This window comes from Rousettus aegyptiacus, unplaced genomic scaffold (genome assembly GCF_014176215.1).
Source record: "Rousettus aegyptiacus isolate mRouAeg1 unplaced genomic scaffold, mRouAeg1.p scaffold_m13_p_9, whole genome shotgun sequence".
Lineage (NCBI taxonomy): Eukaryota > Metazoa > Chordata > Mammalia > Chiroptera > Pteropodidae > Rousettus > Rousettus aegyptiacus.
Window position 1 is genome coordinate 92,076,704 of NW_023416312.1, and position 24,485 is coordinate 92,101,188.

Consider the following 24,485-nt stretch of genomic DNA (forward strand, 5'->3'; position numbering starts at 1 on the left):
ATTGTTTTCCAGAATTTCTTCATTATAAACCAATTCTTAAAATGGAAAGTTAGCACATTAATTATGCATATGTGTCTAATCTGTACTTCCAGTCCATTGCTATATGGCATTTTTTTCTAGGAACATAAACTCTTCAAGGGCAGTGAACATACTGTGCTTACCCATCAGTATTGATTTTCTGTTGTGGACTGCACTTACCACAAAATCAAGAAACTACAAAAATAATCTGAGAGTTTTTGTTTTGTTTTACAATTCTAGGAAGGGAAATTCAATTATAGTTACAAAGTGGCAAGTTGTGTTTGCTGTCGTGATTGACTCTCAGAAAAAAAGAATTTGTTAAGGGTCATTTATCATGTGTAGTTTTCCATCAAGACTATACAAATAGATCTACAGATCTTAGTATGATATATGAATTAAATGAGACAAGAGATAAAATGTAAGTTTTACTCTTCTACTATTTTTAAGTCAATCAAAAGGTTTTGTTGAGATTTTGTTAATAAACTAAATGCAATGTAGATCTTTTAAATTCAGCAAATTCAGTAGTTATTTTCTTTGTGTTTGTGCTTTTTTCTCAGTTTTGTTTAATAGAGACACCATGCCTTGATTAGCAATGAAACCAGTTGAAAATTTGAGTTACCTTCCTGGAATACTATGCAAAAGGAAATACTCTTGAATTAAAATGTTTTTTTTTTTTTTATTTTTAAGGACAGTATTTCAGGCTGAATTCTTCAGGCATATATTGCATAATTGTCTAGTGGAAAGAATTGGGGGTTTGAGATCCAGAAAGACTTGATATGAGTCCCATATTTATAGCTTATTAACTGTCTGAGATTGGCAAGATATTACCAAGCTTCAGTTCTACATGTATAACATGAGGTATTAATACTTATTCTACTCTAGCATTATCTCCTTTTCTCTTCTCCTCTTTGAAGCAAAATTTCTTGAAAGAATTGCCTAGAGTTTCTGCCTTCACTTCCTTACCTCCTACTGTCTTTCAGCATACTCCAATAGATTTTTGTATCCACCATTCTAGTGAGATTTTTCTCAGCAAGATCACCAGTGACTAATTCTCAAAGACCTGAGTCCTTGAGTGCAAAAATCATCATAATATGTGATAAAAAATAATATAAAAAACTGCACCATCCAAGTCTATGTCAGATGTGAAGAGCATAAACCTATGTTGTTTTGTAGCCTGAATATATACCAGATCATAACATCTAAGTGCTAAATAAAGTGCAGCATCTATAAGGACAAGATAGGGCAGCTTCCTCATTTGGGTTGACTTTGGAGCACAAAACATCATTGCAAATACTAGAGCATGGAACAGATACGGCTGTGTAAGTTATAACCAGGCCAGTCTCCGTTTGGTGTGTAAGTAGGATATCACTCCTTAGTGATTTGTCATCAATTTTATAACGTTAAGGTAGCCTTGTGTTTGTAATTGTGGTCCTACTGTGATCATCTCAGTTATGAGTGAAAACTGTAGCAGCTGAAGCAGGAAAGAACAGGAGAAAATGGCGGATATTATACTGGTATCCAAGAGGGCTGAGAAGCACATGCCAAAAAAATCCCTTGACATTTCCTAGAACTCTATAAGGAATTAGAGACAAAGCAAAGATGACACTGACTTTTTATTTAATTTAGAATGAAATCTTCACTCATTTCTCTAACTTCCTAGGATCTACATCATCTAACATGTATTTACTTCTCTAACCTCATCTCATATAGCCTTCTTCCCTCATAACATTCCATTTACAGTGCATTTCTTTATGTTCCTCGAACACACTAAGCTTGTTTATACTCATGGCCTTGAATTCTCAGTTTATATGCCTGGAATGCTCTTCTGGCTGTCCCTTTGTCACTCATGTCTCATCTCAAATGTCATCTCTACAGAAAGGCCTAAAATGAACAACCTATCTAAAGTGCCTCCCTTCTTACTTCCTCACTCTGCAGTTAACCTCTATTATATTTTCAGGTTTTATTTTATAATATGTTTTATTATATTAAATATAAAAATTTACCTATTTATCATCTACTTCCCTTCCCCCAGTTATAAACTTAATGAAGGCAGGGAACTTGCCTGACCTGTTCAAGAGAGTGTACTCAGTACTTACGGTGTACTCAGTACAGTGTTTCACAAGGAGCGGACATTCAATAAATGTTTAATAAATAATTACTTATAAATAATAATTATTTTATAAGTATTATATGCTATAATATAAAGTATAAATATATCACATGTTATTTTATGATTACCTAATTACATATTATGGATATATAGTATAACATAATTGTATAACTATATAGTTATAAACTTGGACATTTTATGGGTTCTTTTATAATAATTAAGTATAATTGATTAATAATTCATTATAAATGAAAGGGAGGAAAATTCATGGTATAACTATGAATTACAATGTCCAATGTCATGTGGTTGCCTTTGATCTCACTGTAATAAACCACACTGCTATCTGGCCTCCACCTAGCTTTTTGGCCAGACTGAACCATGAACTCCTCCAGTATGCCTCCTGCATCTTTCCCATATGCTATCCCTCTTTATGGAACACTCTCACTTCCCTGTCTCCATGCCTCCTGTGATTGACTAATTTTTTTGTCATTTTTCATCTTTCAATTTTCAGCTTAGATGTCACATTTTCAGAAAACTTGGTTTACACATACAGAGAAAGTTTCCTTGTATCATTATCATACAGATACTGTGCTGAATTGAATATCTAGTATTCCTCAGTAGGAACTGGTTTGAGCTATCCTGCCTAGGGTAAGGCCACATTTTCATTAGCGTACCTCTATCCACTCAACTTGTCAAGGGCATTGTTCTCTTTGCTTCTGATCTGGGATAGCTTACAGAGTGCTATGTTGGTTCCGCTTACCGTGATGTCTTAGAACATAAGGACTTCCCCAAAACACAGAAATGACTGATATTGATGCTGTTAATGGCCTTACCTTTTCTCTGATCTCTCTGATCTCTTCTATAAATTGTCTTTGCATCTGCACACTTTACATGTTGCAAACAGAACTATTATTGAGGAATAAAGATGATCCTCTCTCTTTTTAATTGAAAGAGAAGAGGTTATTTATCTGCCCTCTGGAGGACCCTTGTCTTCTCTGGAAATTGTGCTTCCAGGGAATCCATTTGGAAGTTTGAAACAAATATTTTTATATTATAATTCCTAGTTTCTTTCTGGTGGGCAAAAGCAGGATCAAAAGGACACACTGCTTCAGGAATTGCAGCTGTGGCTTAGGGGTCAATGAAGCAGCTACCTTTTATCTCTTTTCTTCCGCAGCATTATGATTGCACATGAATCTATCCACTATATAATCCTTGGAGGTGATAATGTAATATAATAGTATTTGATACAGTAAGGCCCTGATGTTCAATTGAGATTCAATTGGCCATGACCTGAATTGTTCCACTGAGCATAATGACACACCTAGGAATGCTTCCCTGAAGGGCAACCTTATTTTCATAGTCTCTAAAATCTCTAAACAGTTTCTGGACACTCATTGATGATATTCATGATAATGATGATGATAACAACAACAATAATGAATGTTTATTGCTCACTAGAATGTAAGCTCTGTGAGCACAAAGATTTTTACTGGTTGATTTAGTTATGTATCCCAAATGCCCTGAACTGTGTCCAGTACATAGTACAGAATCATCAGATATTTTTTAATGAATGGACATTTACCATGCACTAGAACCTGTGCTAAAGGTCTCACAAACATTTTCTCTTTTAATCTGCATAAGAACTTCATGAAGAGCTATTTATATACTCATTTTACAGTTAAGGAAACTGAAGTTTAGTGTTATTAAAGAAAGCTTTCCCAAGACCTTAGAGCTGATAAGTGATGAAAAGGGAATTCAAACCCAAGCAGTAGAAACTCACACCTCATACTCTTAACCTCTATATTCTGCTTGGAGATTGACTGATACATTTCATGTCGATAACATGCAAATTAAATAGGTAATTCATAAAGAAAGCGTTCTGGATGTAGCCTAAAATGTTTAAGTGTGAATAGGTATTCTGCAAACTGTGAAATTCATATTAACTAGGAAGGGCGAGTAACCTTGGGGACGGGTGTGGGGAAAGCTCTATAATCCCTTTTCAGGTTAAATTGGCTGCCTCTCAAGAGGTTAAAATATCTTCCTCAGGAAATTCAAATTCCTTCAGAATGTTCTGTGTACACATTGCCTATGACAGCAATTTGAACTGTGTTTCTAGTGACCAGCTAAAATGAACACATTACATTAACAATTAATTCAGAGTATAAAGGTGCAGTAATGGCTCTTCAGTTAAATATCTGTGTTTTATGGTTTTGGAGTTAATTATTGTCTGATGTGTATTTTTCCCATACCTTAGACTTTTAGTCATGTTTAATCTGTGAACTGTTAGCTAAGTACTTTATACAGAATTTTTACTATTGAGAAAGGCTCTGTAATGCAGTGTTTGAAAGCACAGATTTGGAAACCAGAATTTGAATTTTGTTCTTGCCCTTTGCTACTCGGCCTGCTCAATTCATTTCACTAATCTGCTGTTGAATTTTCTTACCTGTGAAATGGGAAAAACAATAGTATTTACTTTCAGAGTTGTAATGTTAAAATAAAACAAATAATATGAATCACTTGAAATAGCTTTTGATATGTAATGAGAGTTTAATAAATAGTCCATGTAACTTTTACTTACCAAATTCTAAAGGAATGCTAGTATTTCATATGTTATACATTTCCATTAATTCTCTTGGACTTTGGTTTTAAAAGTAAATCAGTATCAACATAATAGAAAGTGCATTACCTCTTGAGGCAGAACAGAATTCAGGTGTTGGCTCTATATCTTAATAACTCTGTGATCTTAAACCTTTGGTTGGATATGTTTGTATTAACACTTACATTTTCCTTGCTAAGGTATAAATGACATGTTTGAAGATATGGTTTCATGTTTTAAGGTCTTTAGGTTGTTGAGTAGGAAAAAATTCTCTTCTACTTTCATAAGGTCTCTGGATGGACCTAAGAATTAAACTAACAAGACAGATAAACAGGAGCGAAGCACACAAGTTTGAATTACTTTTTTTACATGTACATGGGAGTTTTCAGCAGAAAAATGAAGACCTGAAGAAGCAGATTGAATGCTGGACAAATCAGAGCATCCTCTGGTTTTCAGATTTGGATAGAGAAATTCTAATTTTGTCTGATATATTATGTGAAAGGATATAAACAACTTGTGACTCATATAATGGCAATTTCTACCATGCAGACAAAGCCCCAGCTCTTCTTGAGCTCTCATTGGCTTTTTTTTTAAACTTAAAAAAAATTTTATTACTAATTTTTTTTTACTTGTTTGCTTTTTATTTTTCAGCTAGAGTTGATATTCAATATTATGTATTAGTTTCAGGTACACAGCATAGTGGTTAAACATTTTTATTGTTTACAAAGTGATCTCTCTGATTAGTCTAGTACCCACTCAGCACTACACATAGTTATTACAATGTTATTGACACCGGTCTTATTTCCTTTCTTAGTTTCCATGAAATAACTCTGACTCCTTATGCAGGAGAATATAGCTGTTCCTCATTTTTCTTTCTCGTTTGGGGGATGAGAAAGGTGATTATGAACTCCACTTAGACTTGTAGCTGAAAGTGAAAGATTTGAACTGTGTAAACCAGAAGGTCCTAATCTGGAAAACTGAAGTGAGCATGATAACTACTACACTATGGAAACCGTTCTTAATCTTGAAAAGTGAGAAGTGACTAATATCATATTTATATTAGAGTGTCCTTCTTACAGTCTTATTTTTTCTATTTAATTGACTTAGAATTTCTAATTTACATCTAAAATTTATGACTACTATTGAATGCTTCTTGCGAAGAGATTCGTTTCAACAACAACAAAACATTATGGCCACTATAGTAAGCAACCACAAAACATATTAATGTCCAACTTGTTTTTATATTATTTTTCCAGCTTTATTGAGATATCATCAACATATACAATTGATTATTTTAAAAAACACAAAACATCAAACAATATTAATACAGTATACAACATACTTGATGATTAGCCAATCTCTTTTCGTTAACCATTTTTAACACAGGAGATGAATTACTTTATAATTCAGCCTATTCCATTTTCAGACAACTCTAATTGGTAGAAAGTTCTTCAACCCTTTCTTTTATCTAATTGTGCTCTGATCTCTGTAACAATACCTCTTTGACCTGTTTTACCCCTGAGAACCTATGTAGAATCAGTAAACTGCTTGTTGTCTTAATCATGCTTTCAGATACAATAGTTCCTCCTTATCTTCAGGGGATACGATGCTTGGAACCGCAGAGAGTACCGAACCCTATTATACTATGTTTTCTCCTATATGTACATACCTGTGATAAAGCTTAGTTTATAAATTAGGCACAGAAGAGATTAACACCAATAACTAATAATAAAGTAGAACAATTATAACAATATACTGAAGTAAAAGTTATGTGTATGTGCTCTCTGTCTTTCTGTCTTTGTCTGTCTGTCTGTCTCTCAGCAAACTAGCATAAATTTCTTTTTCCAATTTCACAATTTCATAGACAGAAGATGCATTCTTACCCCAAATCTTAACAAGTGTCACATACAATTTTTTTTCTTATTAAGCCTAGAAACTTCACCTTCTCACTTACAGGAAGTACTTTGTGGTTTCTCTTTGACATACTCAAATTTGTCAGCTTCACTACACTCTTGCACTTTGGGGTCATTATGAAGTAAAATAAGAGTTACTTGAACACAAGCACTGTGATACCTTTACAGATGATCTGGTAACTAAGATGACTACTAAGTGACTAATGGGGAGGGAGCGGGTACAGCATGGAGACGCTGGACAAAGGGATGATTCATGTCCTGGGTGGGACAGAGTGGGGCTGTGTGAGATTTCATCATACTACTCAGAAGGAATTTTTTATTTCTGAAATTTTCCATTTAACATTTTCAGACCACAGCTGACCGTGGGTAACTGAAATTTCAGAAAGTGCAACAGTGGATAAGGAGAGATGACTGCATTAGAAGTAAACTGAGTGTCTGTGCGAAGTCTTTTCTCCTCTGCATATCCAACATTACCTCCACGGCTGCTCATATCACAGTATTTCTATCCTGTATACAGTCATCTACTTGTACCTACACGTCCATAAATATTCTTCACTATTCTTCACTAGTTTGCAAATGAATTTCGAAATAAAGAAAAAATTCTTTACGTGTTTACAAGTTAATACATAAAATCTCAGCCCTGTCTTAGTGTAGATGTTTCTTTGTGGAGAATAGGTCTACACATTTTCAAATGGTTAATAGAAATGCGGAAGATTTTACTAAATTTTCTAGCATCCACCTTAAATCCACACCACAAATGTGTATCTACATTTTCATACATATTTTGTCATATACCCAAACAATTACTACATTCATTTAGCACATGAAAATTGATGTTTCTTGAAATTAGCTAGCTATTTGAAAACGTGATTCTTTATGTTTACCCTCCTGGCAGTGAGAAATAATATGCTGGATAATATCTTGATGAGAGGAAAAGAACATCTAGATGACATTTTAGTTTCCCTTAAATTATTTCCTTAACCATAGGTATTCATTATGAAAAATGGCTAGGATGGTGTACTTTGTGTATCCTGTTTTCCTCTCAAAGGGGAAATGGACAAATCAATTTATCTTTGTAGCAGACACAATTGTCCCAATAATTGACTTTAAAAAATGAACGGTGCCGATGTCAGTTTCATACTAAACCATCCAAGGGCTTTTATTTATAGAAACCACAGTAGCTTTAATGAGGTCATGGTGTTAAATATTGCTCTTCAATTCACAGAGCAATTATATTGTCAAGTAACGCTTTTGATCCTAGAAAACTGAATAAAGGCCCTAATGTTAAATTTAGCTCAAAATCAGGAGATGAAAAACTTTTAGAGATGAAGCACTGTTTTCATTTATTTATTTTTGTTACAGACAATATTTTTGTTGTTGGAGACCTAGACAATGAATGCTTTGAGGACAGGAATTGGACCTTGTTTCTCTTCTTCTTTCTAGTAACTTGTACTATGCATGGAACAGGGCAAGCACACAATCAATGTTTACTGATAGGTAGATGGGAAAATAAGTACTGAGTTGTTGCCATTGATGGAAAAAGTAAATAATGTTCTGGATGTTGTAGGGGTTGGTAGATGTGAGTTTGAGGGATAAGGTGCCACAGAGAAACCTCTGTGAGAGTGAGTGGCATGCCTGGCATCTGTTAAAAAGCAAATGTCTTAGGAGCTGTCATCTGTAAAACTTTATTGGGGCTATTAAAAAGCCTGCTGAAAGCAAATCTTTGTTGTCCCTAAAAGATTAAAATCCAGTAAAGAAGGACCAGCAGAGAGTAAAAGGCCCATGGACTGTGGGGAGAGGATTCTACAGACAAATCTCATAGATTCTAAGTATTTGCTAAATAATGACTCTTTGTCCACATGATGCCAAAATCGTTGTTCAGTTAATCTAATTCTAGAAAATATTTTGTAATTTAGTTTAAATAAAGACACAAATAAACAAGAAAAATACTAATAAAATTTAGAAAGGAGGCAAACATAGGGGAAGAATGCAAAGTCTGGGAATCAAAAGTTCTTGAATCTGATCCTGGATCTCTTGTACTGTATAATTACTGAACTATCACCTTTCCCATCTTGGGCTTCTGGTTCCTCATCTCTAACAGAGTGAATGGGGTTAGTTGATTTCTAGAGATTATGAAAGCTCTGAAATGTTCTGATTTTATATTGTTTGTTTTCTGGACATGATCAAATAATCAATTGAATTGTTCCTGAATGTAGGTACAGCCTAAGAGACAGAGCAGGGCAGCCGAGAATCTAGTAATAGCCTAAACACAAAAATATGCCTATGCATTTCATGAATAAATGATATGAGAGTTAGAGAGTTAAAATATCTTTGCACGACCAGTCTTAACATGGAATTTACATACTACACACTTCTTTCATGTATATATGAGTAGTTCAATAGCATTTTTCAGAAAGCAGTGTAAGTCAAACATGTCTCTGGACTTTTATAGGATATATTGAACAATTGAGAAACAATTGGTCACTCGTGATTTTGCATATCAGAAATTACCAAAATTAAACAAAAAGAGTAAAACAGTTGAACACTTTTATTTATTGATCTATTCTAAATAAATTTAGATATTTCACTATCCTGAATGGAGTATTCATTTTCATTTTTTATTAATTTGATTTTATCAGTTTGGTAAGAATGGTTACTAAGAAAGCTGCAGTTTAGAATAAAATATTAATCCTTCTCCAACAAATATTTTAAGTAGTCTTAACTGTTCAGTAACATTCATCCGTTTCTTCCCTATTGAATAGATTGATTTACATCTATGTTTATGGATAATATTGCCAGTGAATTTCTATTCTTCAAAATTTTCCTGTACCAGGTTTTGTTTAATATAGTGGATAGGATTTTAAGATTTTTATTAACTATTTCAGAGTCCAATGATGTTCACTAATACATTTTAATTAAATAATTCAATTAGAAAATAAACAGTGTGTTCTACTTTTAGAAGGTGTAATTATTCAGGAATTTTGAAGTTCTTTGTAGGGTTCCAGATGAAGTGGTTAAATGATAATGCATCATAGAACCCTCCTCCTCCATTAAGATACAAACTAATAAAAATAATTATAAATACTTGAGTAAAAACAGTATCAACTAAACCAAGAGTGTCTACAACTGTAAGCCCTATGTTTTAACAACCGTTTGGGGGGCATGGCTTCTAACATGCTCTCACTGTCCACCCCAGCTTTCCTGATGAGTCAAAAAAATTCTAAAGCTTCCCCTCAGTACCCCAAAATTTGGAGAAAAGATTACTGGGGAGTTATCCTTATTTATTCACTTTTTTTAGTAAGATATAGTAAAAATGTCTGCTGGAGAGAAACAGGAAAAATGGGGCATGTGAAAAACAGCTAAGTGATAGAAACAGACTCTGGAACTAAGTCCTGAACTAGGTATAAGATTAGAACCCAAAAATAGCTCACTGTAAGAATATGCTATACATCATTAGGTAGAGTGAATCCTATTAAATATTAAACAAAAAATCAACAGGAGTGAAAAGCTCAGTGATTCCACCCAGGACCATGCCAATTTTGCCTTAGCTGTGTTCCTTACTCTCTTCATGTCCTCCATGTAGAAAAATGGGTAAAGCACAAAAACCCACCCCTCAAACTGATGCTTGAGAGGACATCAATGCAGGTCTAGCTACTGCAGGAAAGAAATAAAAAAAGCTTAACCCTAATACTATATGAAAATAAAACTACAATTCTAAACGAAGCCACCTCTGCATAAATAAGATGAAAAGAAATCACTGGACAACTATGTCAACAGCCCTTAATAGGAACTCCTCTGTAAAAAAAAAAAAGAGTTAGCATGTGGAAAATTTAGATGAAAACAATTTGAGGAACGGAAGAAAATTTCCCACTAGCATTTCACATATTAGAACAATTTAATAAGAACCTGGATCCAGTAGAAGATCAGAATAGACATGGTTGAAATAATATCAGTGTTATAGAGGAAAAGCTTGAGATAATCCTAATGAATGCAAGTGAGAAAGGGAAAGTGATTAGAGTGCTGAGAAAAGAGCCAATAGATATAGAAGGCAGAGACAACATATAAAAATGACTTGGACTTATATTTCAAAGTTCAATATGGGAGAAAATAGTCAATTTAACAGAAAAAGATAGGGAGTTCAGGAATTGACCTAAATACATGTGGGAGTTGCTTATATTTTAAAGATGGCATTAAATGTAAAAAGGAGCAGGAATGATTACTTAATAGATTGCTCTGGATCAAATGGCTAGCTATTTGTGAAAATGCAAATGTGGCTCTCTATTCCTTTCTTTATTTCAGATACATTCTACACGATGAAAACTTTCAAAAAATGAAAACATAAAACATTAGCTTACAAATAATTGAGTCATATCTTGTGTTCCTATAACTGAATGCAAACTTAGATTTAAAAATAACAAACAAAATGTATTTAGAGAAGTTCTCTGAAATGAGAAAATCATTAGTTTAATAACACTCATTTGATAACTATCTATTAATTATCTACAATATGACAGGCCCCAATCTAGAGGCTTAGGACTAGGAGGTTAAAGTCCTTGAACTCATGAAGTTTACCTTCTCCTAAGGAAAACTAATAATAAATAAGTAAACACACAAAAAATAAAATTTCAGATCTGCAGACTGAAACAGACTGTTGCATAAAATTGTCATACAAGATACTTGATGACCCAGCCTAGTTCAGTTATTGAATTTATAGAAAAAAATTCTTTAGCTATCTAGGCTAGAAAAGTAAATCACCTATGAGGACAATAAATCTGATTGACTTCTATGTTCTCTAAAGATCATGAAAATATACCTCTAAATTCTCAAGGGAAAAGAAGATGAGACTAGAGAATATTATATAAAAAATATGATTCAAACATGAGGACAGCAAGCAGACAGTCTCAAAAATGGAAAGAACTAAGAATACAGGATCAAAAAGCCCTTCTTTAAAACAAGCAAGAAAACAAAAACTCAGTTTTATGAAGAAAACCGTAGTTAATTAAGAGATGATTCAAATTAAGGTCCTTAGAAATGGAGAAGCTGGAGAGGAGGGATCAGTTACATTTGAATCCATTGAAACATAGAACTAATAATAAAAGAAAATGTGGAAATTATTGTCATGAAATAGGATATACATATCAGAAACCCTGACTATGTCAAATTAATGAAATAACTCACAAAAACTGTGAGGTGAGGAGCCAGGGAGAGGAGAAAAAATGAGAGAGCTAATGCCCTCATCTTTCACAGTGAGCAGTCAATTAATACTATACAAAAAGGAATCATTTAATTAAAACTAATAATGACTCTAATTTTATCATGGTTTTTATGATATATTTTATTACTCTTTGAGGGATATTTCAAGAAATACTATCTCATAATAAAGAAAAATGTATCGAAAGTGAAATTTTCTTCAGTTTATTTTCCTTTTCTTAAATTTGAGTAAAAGTATACTTATAATTATATTTGTAAAATAAAGTAAAATACAATTAAAAACACATACCATAAAATTATTTTAGTCTCTGTATTGACATTTCTATGTGGATATAGATGTACGGAAAAATGTTGGAATAATGTATTTCTAATTGCAATTGTGTGTGGTGAGATTGGAGGTATTTTTTTTTTTTGCTTGAAAATGAAATAATCTGTGCTTTTCATTCTTAATCGTGTCACTATACCACTTCTACAGAAATAATAAATTGATTTTTCTTTAAAAAGGTAGTGTGAAATAAGCATAAACTGGTCTCCTAGTTGAAAGGCATTGAATGAAAGTCAGGAGATCCAATTCAAGTTTCAGATGCACCTCTGCTGAACAATGTGACCGTAGGCAATGCAACTGAACTCTACAGAAATTAGTTTTCGCATTTGTAAAGTGGTTTCTTCTGTCTCTAACAATACTATAACTTCCATAGAATTTTTCAGTACCTTTTTAAGCCTGACTTCTCCCAGGGGGAGAAAAAAAACCACAAGAGAAAGGCTTTTATACAGGTAGTTTATTTGGGAATGTAATGCCAAGGAATAAGAATGGGGGTTTGGTGACTGTGAAATGGGAAAAGAGGGAAAAATAATATAGATGTATGATGTGGAACTGGTAATGGTTGTAGGCAACTGTAGCTTCATCCCAACAGGAGTTACTTTGCAGAATACTTCTCAAAAATTTTCACACATAGGAGAAAAAAGGAAGCATTTAATCAATGCCAGTTCCAACTCTGCATTGGCCAAGTGTTAACACACAGGTAATATTGGCATACAAAATATAAGACAAAAATGAAATTTGAATTTCAAATAAAAAATTATTTTAGTATAATTATATCCCAAATGTTGCATGGTATATACTTATACTTAATAATTATTCATGATTTATCTGAAACTGAAATTAACGTGGGTCTCATATATATTTTTTTGATGAACTCTAGCAACTCTACCCATGAGATAACATTCTTGTACTCATGATTGTGCATGTGTGCATGCAGATGTCTTATGCTATAATGTCAACCACAGAAAGCAAGAGGTATGCAGCACAGGTGCAGGTACTGCTGAAGTGAGATGTAACAGATTACGTATACCTGTACAAACCGACTCTGCCTCAGCAGCCTTGGAGGGTTGACTCAGGGAGTAGCATAGGGCACAGAACCTCACCTGTGGGGATTACAGAAAATAAGCAATATACATTTTTTAAAAAAATCTATATCATGAAACAAAATATGAGGTTATGTCATCAGCATTAGCAGCAGCAGCAGCAGCATTGTTATAATCATTGTCATTGGCTTGTTTAAAATTTGACTGTCTTAGCACAAAACACATTGCAAGTTGTCTATAAATAAGCATAAACTAATTGTACTAAGAAAGATTAAGAACAGAATACCTCGAGTTTCTTTTGGCTTTCAGATAGGGAGCTTCTGGCATATTTGTTTATTTGAAATTGTTTTTCATGTACAGTTGGTTTGACCATTTGGTCCACACTGATTTGCTCTAGTAAAGCATGCTATTTTTCTGCTTACCAGGAAGTTATTGTTGCTATCATACTTTTTACTTGGCTTGGTAAGCTTATGAGACGAGACCTCGCAGTGTGGAGGACACAAGAATCTTTTAGTAAATAATGAAGTCTTTTCCCGGTAACTATTTTTTTATCCTGAATGTATAGAGTTTATTGGCAAAATAAAACTTTTCCCCAGAAGATTAACTACCACCCTTCCCATCCTGAAAATAAAACTTTTATCATTTTTAGTTGTGCTGTGTGCTTTCTTTAGCATACGGGATATATAATAATTTAAATACTAGGTAACTATTTTTTTAAACTAGTCTTTCCAACTTCCATTGAGCACTTTTTCCATTCAATTGGGGAGAAGATAAATTATTATATTTTTCCTAGAAATACACAACCACCAATGTACAGTAAATTTTCAGGATGACCCCCCCATATTATTTATGAACACACTAGATTCTTCTGTTGCATACGTTACTTTTCTAAAAGTATATGACATAGATTCTTGCAGAAAAATGCGTTTACGCTCTGGTCTAGGAAGCCATTCTGGCAGAAGAGCTGTCATTCTCTTGATATTTTTCCTTGCAAGGTTTGTACATAGATTTTTTAGGGACTTTCCCTCTCACCCCCTTCCCCAATCCTCCAATGCTTTATCTCTTCTACAATAGTGTGGCTTTTATCATCGTGATCTGAAAAATCTCCCTTGCAATCCCCTATGCTATGTGTTAGAGGTATAAGAAGCATTGCTTAGTAAGAACATGTCTTTTTTTTTAAATCAGGAACTTTTTTTCTGTAGCCAAGTTGATTCAACTATAAATTCACTATGTGCTGTGTGTATTTAAAATTCAGTTCTAATTTCATAGATAACCCAGAAAATATTCATCATAGATGATTTTTTAAAAGTCCAATTATTACAGAGCATCAGCCCTGAGCCAATAGACTTTACAACATACATATTGTTAGTAAAATACCTTTTTATCAATGTTACATATTTCTGCTTTGATTATTATTTAATCATTAATGAATTATGGCTCCCAAAGTAATTTGTTTTAGTGAAAGGGTGTTGGCCTTTTGTGCAATAATTGTGCCATTTTATCATTAGAAATCTATTTGATACAATTTTTAAATTAGTTTGTTCATTAATTGTGTCAGCTTATTACCATATCTTATCCTATTATTTTAGTTTTGGCAATGAAATTGGAGTACATATTTGTGACTAGATGGCTGTAAGACTACAAGGGAAGGTACACATGTAACCTTATTCCACATCGCTTAGCATCCTGCAATTATTAGTGCCCATTAATGCATAGGTATCTTGGAAGTGGATAGACAACTACTGTGTGATAGCACGTTATAAATCACCGTAATATAAACTAATTGAGCATTTGAAAATAAATCAATATATATTTGGATTACAAAGCTGTAATGCTAGCATGACTCTCTGGCCAAAGAACAAGGCAGGCGGAGACATGGCTGCTTCCTTGGTACCATACAAAAGTAACATAGACTTCTGGGGACGTGCCTTGACTACGTGCCCCATAGGGCTGCAGACTGGACTCTTCAGTTCAGGAGAGGAAAAGAATTGCAAAATCTCCAGCTGACTCATAGCTTTCCACTTCTGACATGGCAATGTTTTCCCTTTTATCTTTCATTCCTTTCACACTTTTTTTCTTTTCTCTCCCTCTGGCTGCCTTATACTCTCAACCACCAATATCCTTAATACATTTGAAAATTGGATTATCGTTTACATACATACCATTCTTTAGCTCTGTAAAACAGCACCACGGCATGAACATGTGTTCATATTTTTAAATATTCCCCCAAAGCAATAATTTAAGGTTGTCTAGTATTCCATCATATATAGTCCATATGTTATTTTTCCATTGGGGGGGGGGCGAACTGAACACTCGGTTGAACTTTTAATCATTCACTCATCAAATGTGTATGGAACACCTACTATGTGCTGGTCAGTGATATGTCAGGGTTCTTAGGGCTTTGAATATACTTGACAGATTGTTCCTCAGAAAAATTTCACTAATTTACTTCTAAACCAAAAGTCCTTGGAATTGTGAGCTCTTCTTTAGTCCTATCAAGCAAGATAGCTTTTTAAAAAGCCAGTTGTTTTAAAATAAAACTAGTCTCCTGCACAAAACTAAGGCATTACACAATCTCATTTACTGCAAAAACATTCCAGAGAGATATCATTGTAATCATGTTAACCATGATTACGGTGTTGCTATTGAACCTGTGAAACCATATTTAGCATAGCTGAAAAATCATAGGAAATAATGTCCTATGATGTTAGCTGATAGGCCAGGAAGATGTTTTCTGGGATCTTTCCCTGTTTTACCAGCTTACCTGATGGACATGAATGGAGAGGCTGATAGATATGTTCAGAGAATTGCTACACCACACAAAGTTTGAGCAATATTCATTTCTTGCTCTTAGACATATTGACCTAACGCTATAATAGAAAATGGGGATATAAGAATGGGTCACAGTGCCCACACATAGTGCCCTCAGTGAAGAGGGCAGCCATAAAACTGGTCAGAATGAGTAGCTAAGACCAGAGTGAGTAACATGCACTTATGTGTTCTGGGGATCCCAGGGACAGAGTTGAGAAGACTCATTCCTGGCATTTGAGGCCCACATTGTTCTTTCATATCTAAAATCCCTCTACATGGAAAATCAAAAATTTGCTATAATCAGCTATTTATCTTGAATTAATTTTTTTTCTAAAGCCTGGCTTGTTTTTTTCTTCTGGGTTTATCGAATTATGAATGAACACGTCATGACTAGCTTGTCTTCTTCCCGAGCCATTGACAAAAGTGCCCTGCTGTAGTCTATGTCAAAGTATCGACTTACTGTTAAGAGTTGCCATTAATACTTTACATCTTCTGCCTTGATGAATAATTTATGATGATTTTAGAAATCATTTTAATGGTAAGGAGATTGTTCTACTGTGACCAAATCTATGCTTGAGTTACATCAGATCAATATATCAATAAAATTAGCTGATCATGTTAGTCAAAGATAAAGCTCTGTACTCACACATTTTCATTTTGATTTTAGCTTTTAGAAGCAATAAATATGTAGCAATAAAGAACTGAACACTCGGTTGAACTTTTAATCATTCACTTATCAAATGTGTATGGAATACCTACTATGTGCTGGTCAGTGTTTTAGTCACTAGAGAGCCTATATTGAACAAGACAGACAGGGACTTGTTCTCCTGGACTTTAAATTCCATTTGGGAGACATACATGACCATCAAACTGAGAGACTAATGAACCATTGCATGCCATATATAAAAACAGAATTTTGACTTATAACTTGTGTGCAGTGACTTGCCCAGGAAACCAGCCTGCTATAAGTCAAATTTATAGGAAGTATCTCTAGTAATTGACCCCCAAATGGCCAGGATTTGGCTAATGATTGACAGCTTCCCCAGTTTTGTCCCCACTTCCAATTAGAACCAACCAGAGAAACAAGTATGATCCCATCATCAATCACATAGGATGCCCAGCTTCAGGTTACCATTCAGCAGCGTCTCCATGCCAACAGCCTCCAATCAGGTCATCTCTGTAGTCCTCTATTTTTTTCCACTGTACAACTTCCCCACTCCTCTCTTTGCCTTAGAGGCTCTGTCAAAACTCAAGTAATGGTGCCTGACTCCCTTGCTATACACATCTCCGAATAAATAGCTTTTGCTTTTCTCATTTAGTTGATTTTCATTTATTTCCACAAAACAAATAAGTGAGCACAATGATTTTCAATAATGATAACTGCTTTGAAGAAAATACATTTGAATAATGTGATAGAAGGTGATGGAGTAGGGCAGAGGATTTTTTTGAGATGGGGTTGAAGCTGATCTGAATGACAGTAATGAAAGAACATTGTAAAGATTTGGTTCAGAGACGTCTTGGTAGAAGTAACAGCATTTTCAGAGACCATGAGGCACAAACAAGTTGGCATGTTTAAAAAACCAAAAGAGGGTCAATGTTGCCACAACACGAAGGAGAGCAATTAGAGATGAGGTCAGGGAAGTATTATATGAACCAAGTCATGGACAGCCTCCTTGGCCTCTTAATGACTTTGGGTTTCATTTTAAGAACTATGGGAAACCACTAAAAGATTATCAGAAGAGTATATGTATGAGAAGAATATAATTTGACTTGTAATTTTAAAACATAATTCAAGCTGTACATAGAGGCAAGTGAAAACAGATAAATCGTTTGGGAGGCTTTTACAATAATGCACAAGAGAGATGATGGTGGTGGCTCAGACTAGCAGTGAAGATGGAGAAAAATGGTAGAATTTAGGATATATTTTGGAGGAAGAGCTAACAGACAAGAACATCTAAGAAATTGGATGTTCGAGGTGTAGGAGAAAGAGACATGAGTCACGACCTAAGTTCTAGTTTTTTTGTATGCATTTTTTTTAGCTTAATCCACTGAGTGGGTGATGACATTACTTGCACAGATACTTGAGACGGGGTCTGAAGTAGGTTTTAGCAGTAAGGAGTGAAGTGGCAGGGTCAGGCTTCCAATTTGGTCATTAAGTTTAAGATGCTTTTAGATATCCAGGTAGAAATTTCAGTGTTATTGTTTAGAATTCAGTAAATGTCTCAGGGTTGGAAAAGGAGGGTTCTGCCATCTAGTGGCTGTGTGACTTTGGGCAAGTTATCTCACCTCTCTGAACCTGTTTCCTTATTGGGAAAAAGGAAATAGAGTACAAGTTACCGCCCGCTTTTGGCAAGTTCGAGTTATGCCACTTTGTTTTTACGAAAGGCCTACATTAGCACTTGTTTTTGCTAACCAAAAGAAATCCAAAGAGGATTTTTGATTTTATGGAAAAAGCTGAAAAGCAAAAATAAGGTTCAAGGTTTGTTTTGCAGTGAGCTGTTATAGAGGTAGCACACACCCCCAGCAGAGAGACTGGTGTTGCCAAGCTCCTTCTCCAGAACCACACTCAGCATCTCAGCATCAAACTTCCATAATTTTGAACTGTGTCTGTGACCATCTGCACTTTATCTCAACTTATTTTGTAATCAGTAGCAAGATGTGTCCTGAGGTTTTGGAAAAGCCTAAGAAAGCTCATAATGGTGTTAAGGTTAGTGTAAAATTGGACATAATTAGGTGTATTTGGTATGAATTGGTAGGTTATTTTGAGGGTCTGGGAACACTCAAAAAATTTTTCCATATAAATTAATGGTAATAGCTTCTTCACTTTATGTCTTATGAAAAGCTTCATACGAATGCTCTACTTTCAGATACTGGGGGATACCTGCATCAGTTTATCAGGAGATTGTAGGGGTTACTTGTCAAGTTTCACAATTACCTTCTTCAATTTAGTTTAGGAGTTACTGGAAACGTTTTCTGGATTTTCTCCATATGTCAAGTGTAATTCCTAGAACTTAATGATATTGTGAAAGTTCATCTTCTTCTGTGGCTTTTTGTGAGATGTTAGAAAAGTTGGGTCATGGGTTGCTGAACATTTACCATTTTAAACCTGAAGCCCTCAATATTTATTTTAAATCATGAAAATATAAATCTCTGTCCAAAGGCAGTGTTGTGCTATAGAAACGGACCAATCAGGTAAAAGCATTGATCTAAGCTTTCTTGCTGACCCTGACATTTTGTAGTGAGACCTGTATCATTTTGACCCTTTCGTTCCAGAGCTATGAATTCTGGGAACACTAGAGACTTCCAAGTTCCACAGACTTCCAAGTACCAGAGAAAGGGTAAAATGCTTATCAAATTTGGGGAGATAGGTTATTTAAATATAGTCATGCTATAGCTTCTTGTCAGGAAGTATCAAAATTATTGATTTCCATAGGGACTAGATGAAAAGAGACAAAAACTGCAGACAACCTGTGCCAAAATGGGAAGCTTTGGTAGTTATTTCCTTTTGAATATGATAAAAGTTTTTATTAAACTATGCCCATTAATACTAATAAAGTATAATATGGATTATTTGATGATAATAAATAATATAAACTGATAATTACTGTTTTCTAGGCACTATGTTCAGCAGTTTACATGCATTTTCTCATTTAATCTAAATCTTTGAGATAGGTACTGTTATAAAGCCTATATCACATGAGGAAACTGAAGCTTTGGAACATTCATTGACTAGTCCAATGTCACCAAGCTGGTTAGTGATGAAGTCATAATTTAAACCCTGCTACTGCCTTGGTATTGCTCAAACATGGTTGTCAACCTCCCTCTTTTTCCTCTCTTACCTCTTTCTCCCAGCCACAGTCCACATTAATGCTATACTTAAGGTCTTGACTGTGTTTCCAAACAATGGTAGGAGAAAACTGGGCTTGTGCAATTTCCTGGATACTTTTTCACATAAAAGAATTGTTGATCGTCAGTATTAGAAAGATCCAGGATTTTAATCTTAGTCTCCTGACTCTAAGTGTAACTTCCTTTTCATTATAACATCTCAGTCATAAGAAGTTTATAAACTATGGTTTCTTTCATTCATTAAGGAGCTATTTTGTTTTTCTTTGACTGGCTTGGGAGCCTATCCTTTATCTGGAACATTCTTTCAGTGGTAACTGACATTTTGCATGCCAAAAAACCATTCATAACCCAACTTTAAGAAAACAATGGAATGCTGGCTGTATAATCAAGATACATCTTTCTCACACATACATGACTTATGCACATCCAAAGGGTTTGATTTTCCAGCTTTGTAGTTGGTAGTCACTGCTCTAAAAAAATGGACTGTTTTTTTTTTGCTTAATTAAATTTATTTTCAAAGCATAAATTAAATTTGAGGAATAAGAATATGGAATCAAGAGGAATGAAAAATAAGGTTAGCAGCTGGACTATATTTTTTATTTTTGCAAAACTGTTCTCTGTTCTCCATGCCAGCGAAGTCAGTGTAATGTTTATCGCTTTAAGCATTTTGATCAAGATCCTCGTCTGTTACAAACAGCTCAAGATTATGTGTTTGTAATTCCCCTTTTAAATAGATGTCATTCTGTTCCCATGGGTGTTTTGATCATTACTTAAAGGTTTTTAGTATGTTTCTAGCTGAGGCCCTTTCACTAAAGGGGTGGAGTCCTTACTGAATGTCTTTCCAATATTTTACCTCTTCCCTGAAAAGGTGTCATTTCTTGAATTGACATCTCTATTTTATACCTTTCCTTTCCCCTAAAAGAACATTAGCACATTTTCATTTCTTCTTATGAAACATTTTCAGACAGGGTTGCAGCAGATGTCACTTTAGACTTCTAGGTGGACTAATGAAGTTGTTTAGAAAGTAAATAAGAACTGCATTTTGGTGTTGTATTGATGATCTTAAAGTAACTAAAAAGCATTGAAGAATTTCTCTAGTAAAAGAATGATTTAAACCTCAGCAGAGTAGTGTATTTTTTTATGGGTTTCAAGTCTCAACAATGTGATCAATTCCTTTAAAAAAGAACTTTTTAAAACTTACCTGAACTTTTAACCATCTGCATGCCTTTTTTTTATGCTTTTATGTTTCTCTGTCCCCCCACAGAGACCAGCCAGCCTCTATCATGACAATTAGCACTTTATTATTGCAATACGATCTTTCCTTAATTCTTTGAGGTTGTAACTAATAGATGATCTATTTGACTGCAAAGTTGTTTTTCATGCTTTCCCCTTTGTGTATTATGAAATATTGCAAGCATAATAAAAATAGCAATAGTAGACAACACTTACTTTGTGTTGGGCACTGTTGTAAGTTCTTTACATGCATTAACTTAGACAACTCTAAGAACAGACTCATGAGGTATGTGTTACTACAGATGAGGAAGCAAGGACCAGAGAGCAGGTAAATGCCAAAAGACCACACAGACAATAAAAGGTGCAGCTGAGATTCTATCTCCTGACAGTCCAGTTCCACAACCCACAATTTTATCCTCTGTGCTATACTGCTTGTCTACAAAAGTACAAATATAAGAACCTAAATTTAAGACAGTAACATAAAACCATATCTGAACCAAATCTTTTTTCTTGAACCAACAAAATATTACTTATGCAGTTGGTGTCTACTCTGTATGCCTTTGTGATCAAGTTTTTTTCTTATTAAAAGTAAATACTGTTTAGAAGTTAATGTGTATCTCTCACACACACATAATTTTACAATTTTCCCAGATATTTATGTACTCATAAACAATACGTTTTGTGTTTTCAAAATGTGCAGAAATTATTTTACACTATACATATCCATTAATACCATCCCATTCAACATTGTTTCCTGGATTTATCCAAGTGGATAGATGTAGATCTAATTTATTCCCTTTAAATGATGACAAATAGTTCAATTTATGAATATACTATGATTTATTATTCCTCGACATTCCTAGCTATGGACATATTGCTTTTGATTTTCCCCATTTGAAACAATATTGCAACAAAGAGCCAGCTCCATATCTCCTTGGTCATGTGCACAAGAATTTCCTATATTTATCTAGAAATGGAATTGCTGAATCATATTATACCTTAGGTATTGCAAATTATTTTCAAGGTGATTACATCAATTTACGTTTATACTGCCACTCTCAGAGAGGCCTTTTTTTGGTATCAATTCTTAACAAAATTGGAGATGATCTTTTTTTGTTTGTTTCAATTCTTAACAAAATTAAGGATAATCTTTTTTTTTTAATAGCCAATCTTACTTGTCAATTCTCCAGTCCCTGGCACCTAGCACCTAAAGCCTATATTTTGGATAGAAACTGTTATGGATATAGTATCCTAGTCTGGCTTTACTCCTCTTTTATGTGTTAGATATTTTTACTTGAATTTTGTCAAAATAATTTTCTCCTCCTTTATAGTTTATATTTTTTTCTATCTTATCTAAAAAACCATTCTCTTTCTTGAAGTCCTAAGGTTATTCTAAAATATTCTCTTTTAAGAGTTGCACAGTTTTGTGTTTCCCTTTACTTCCTTAACTGACGTGGAACTGATTCTTATGCATGGTATGAATCCAATTTTTGTTTTTCTCATATGAATAACCAATTTTCCCAGCATCATTTCTTGGTGGCCATCTTTTCCCTGCTCATGTTTAATGTCATTTTTCTCATAGATCAAGTTAATATATATGTTCTTATGGCTCTATATTTTATCCTTTCACTCATTCATTCATTCATTCATTCAGCAAATATCGAGAAGTTACTACATGGCAGGTTCTTGTTGTTTTGGATATGGCACTGAACAAAATAGGCAAAAAAAAATCTGTGTTCTTATAGCTTAAATTTTCGGGCTGGGAGTGAGACAAGCTATCTATAATATATGAGAAAGAAGTACATAATATAATGCACATTCATTTTTTCAAATTGTTTTTGTATTTATAGATACTTACATTAGCATATGAATTTTAGAAATAGCTAGTTAGTTTCTACAAAATGCCTGCTAAAAATTTGATTGAGATTACTTTAAATCTATAGATCAATTTGTGGATAATTGACATCTTAACAATATTGAGTCATGAAACACTATCTGAGATAGACTAATATATATTTATATTTATACTTGTAAATATTTGAAAGACAGAAAATTTAGTGATAGTTAAGAAAGCATGAGGCCTTTTGACCCTTCGCTTTTCCAGCTGATACATTTCTAATATACAATTAATATATTACAAAATGTTCAGCTTGAAATATGCAAATAGTGCTGTATTTTTGAAACCTCTTGGAGACATTTATAAAAATTTGACTATTTGAAATGGAATCGTACTTAATCATCTCAATTATTTTTTATTTCAATGGGCACCTGACTACAGTTTAATTGCCAAGTCTAAACTTTTACCTGAATATTTGCTATTTTTCCCCTCATTTTAGGAAAAAAAGCTTCTACAAACCTTCTTGAGGTTATAACATGAAAAACCTAATTAAAATGCAATAACTTTTGCCAGACTGCATTTTTCTTATCTTTTATGGAATTTGGAACATATCGTGAACACATACACACATCAAAAATACACATTATGAGAAAACACGCATTTGCTGTGGTGATTACTTTTTCAAAAGGCAGTTTCTGGCAGCTGCAGACACTCACACTTTTTACAACATCCTCACAGCAATTTTGTTCTCGTCAGAAATACAAAACTTGTCTGGAAAGAAATAAGACCAGTTATTCAATAATACTACTACTAGAAATTAGGCATATAAAAAATGTTTCCCCTCAAAGTAGATGTTAATTGTAAAGGCAAGTTTTTTCATTTATTTTTGAGATTTGTCTTAAAAGACAAAAATGTACATAACAGTCATTATTATTTCAGCCAACGTATTTTAACTGTGTCCTTACTATGTGTCAGGTACTGTGCTAAACATTGGGGACATGTTAGTACATGAATCACAAGCAATCTCTGCTTTCATAGGGTTTAGCACAGAGCCTAGTAGGAAGAGTCAGATGAATAAATAATAAAAGACAAGTCAATATGATCAGTGATTCCATGGGAAGCACTATAAACCAGTGAAGCACAGAGAACAGAAAAACCATTGCATATTTCGGGAATCGGGGGAGAGGAGAGATTTCTTATAGATGATAGCTGATCTGAAATCTGAAAGATGAGAAGGTGTTAGAAGTCAAAGAATATTGGAGGTAGGAAGTGAAAATGTTTCACGCATAGAGAATGACATGCCCAATGTCCTGGATGTGTAGAACATCCAAGATGCAGAGGGAAATGCAAATGTCACTTTGTAGAAGAGGCATGTATATAGTGATTGAAAAATGATGTGGCAGGAAGCTGAAAAATTTCAAGATACAAATCATGGGTGGTTGTTTATGCCACATGAAAAAGTTTGGGGATTTTATATAGGAACTTGGGGAAATCATATGACTTTTCAGAAGGAAAATGTTGAGACTTAAGGTATACATAGAGGAA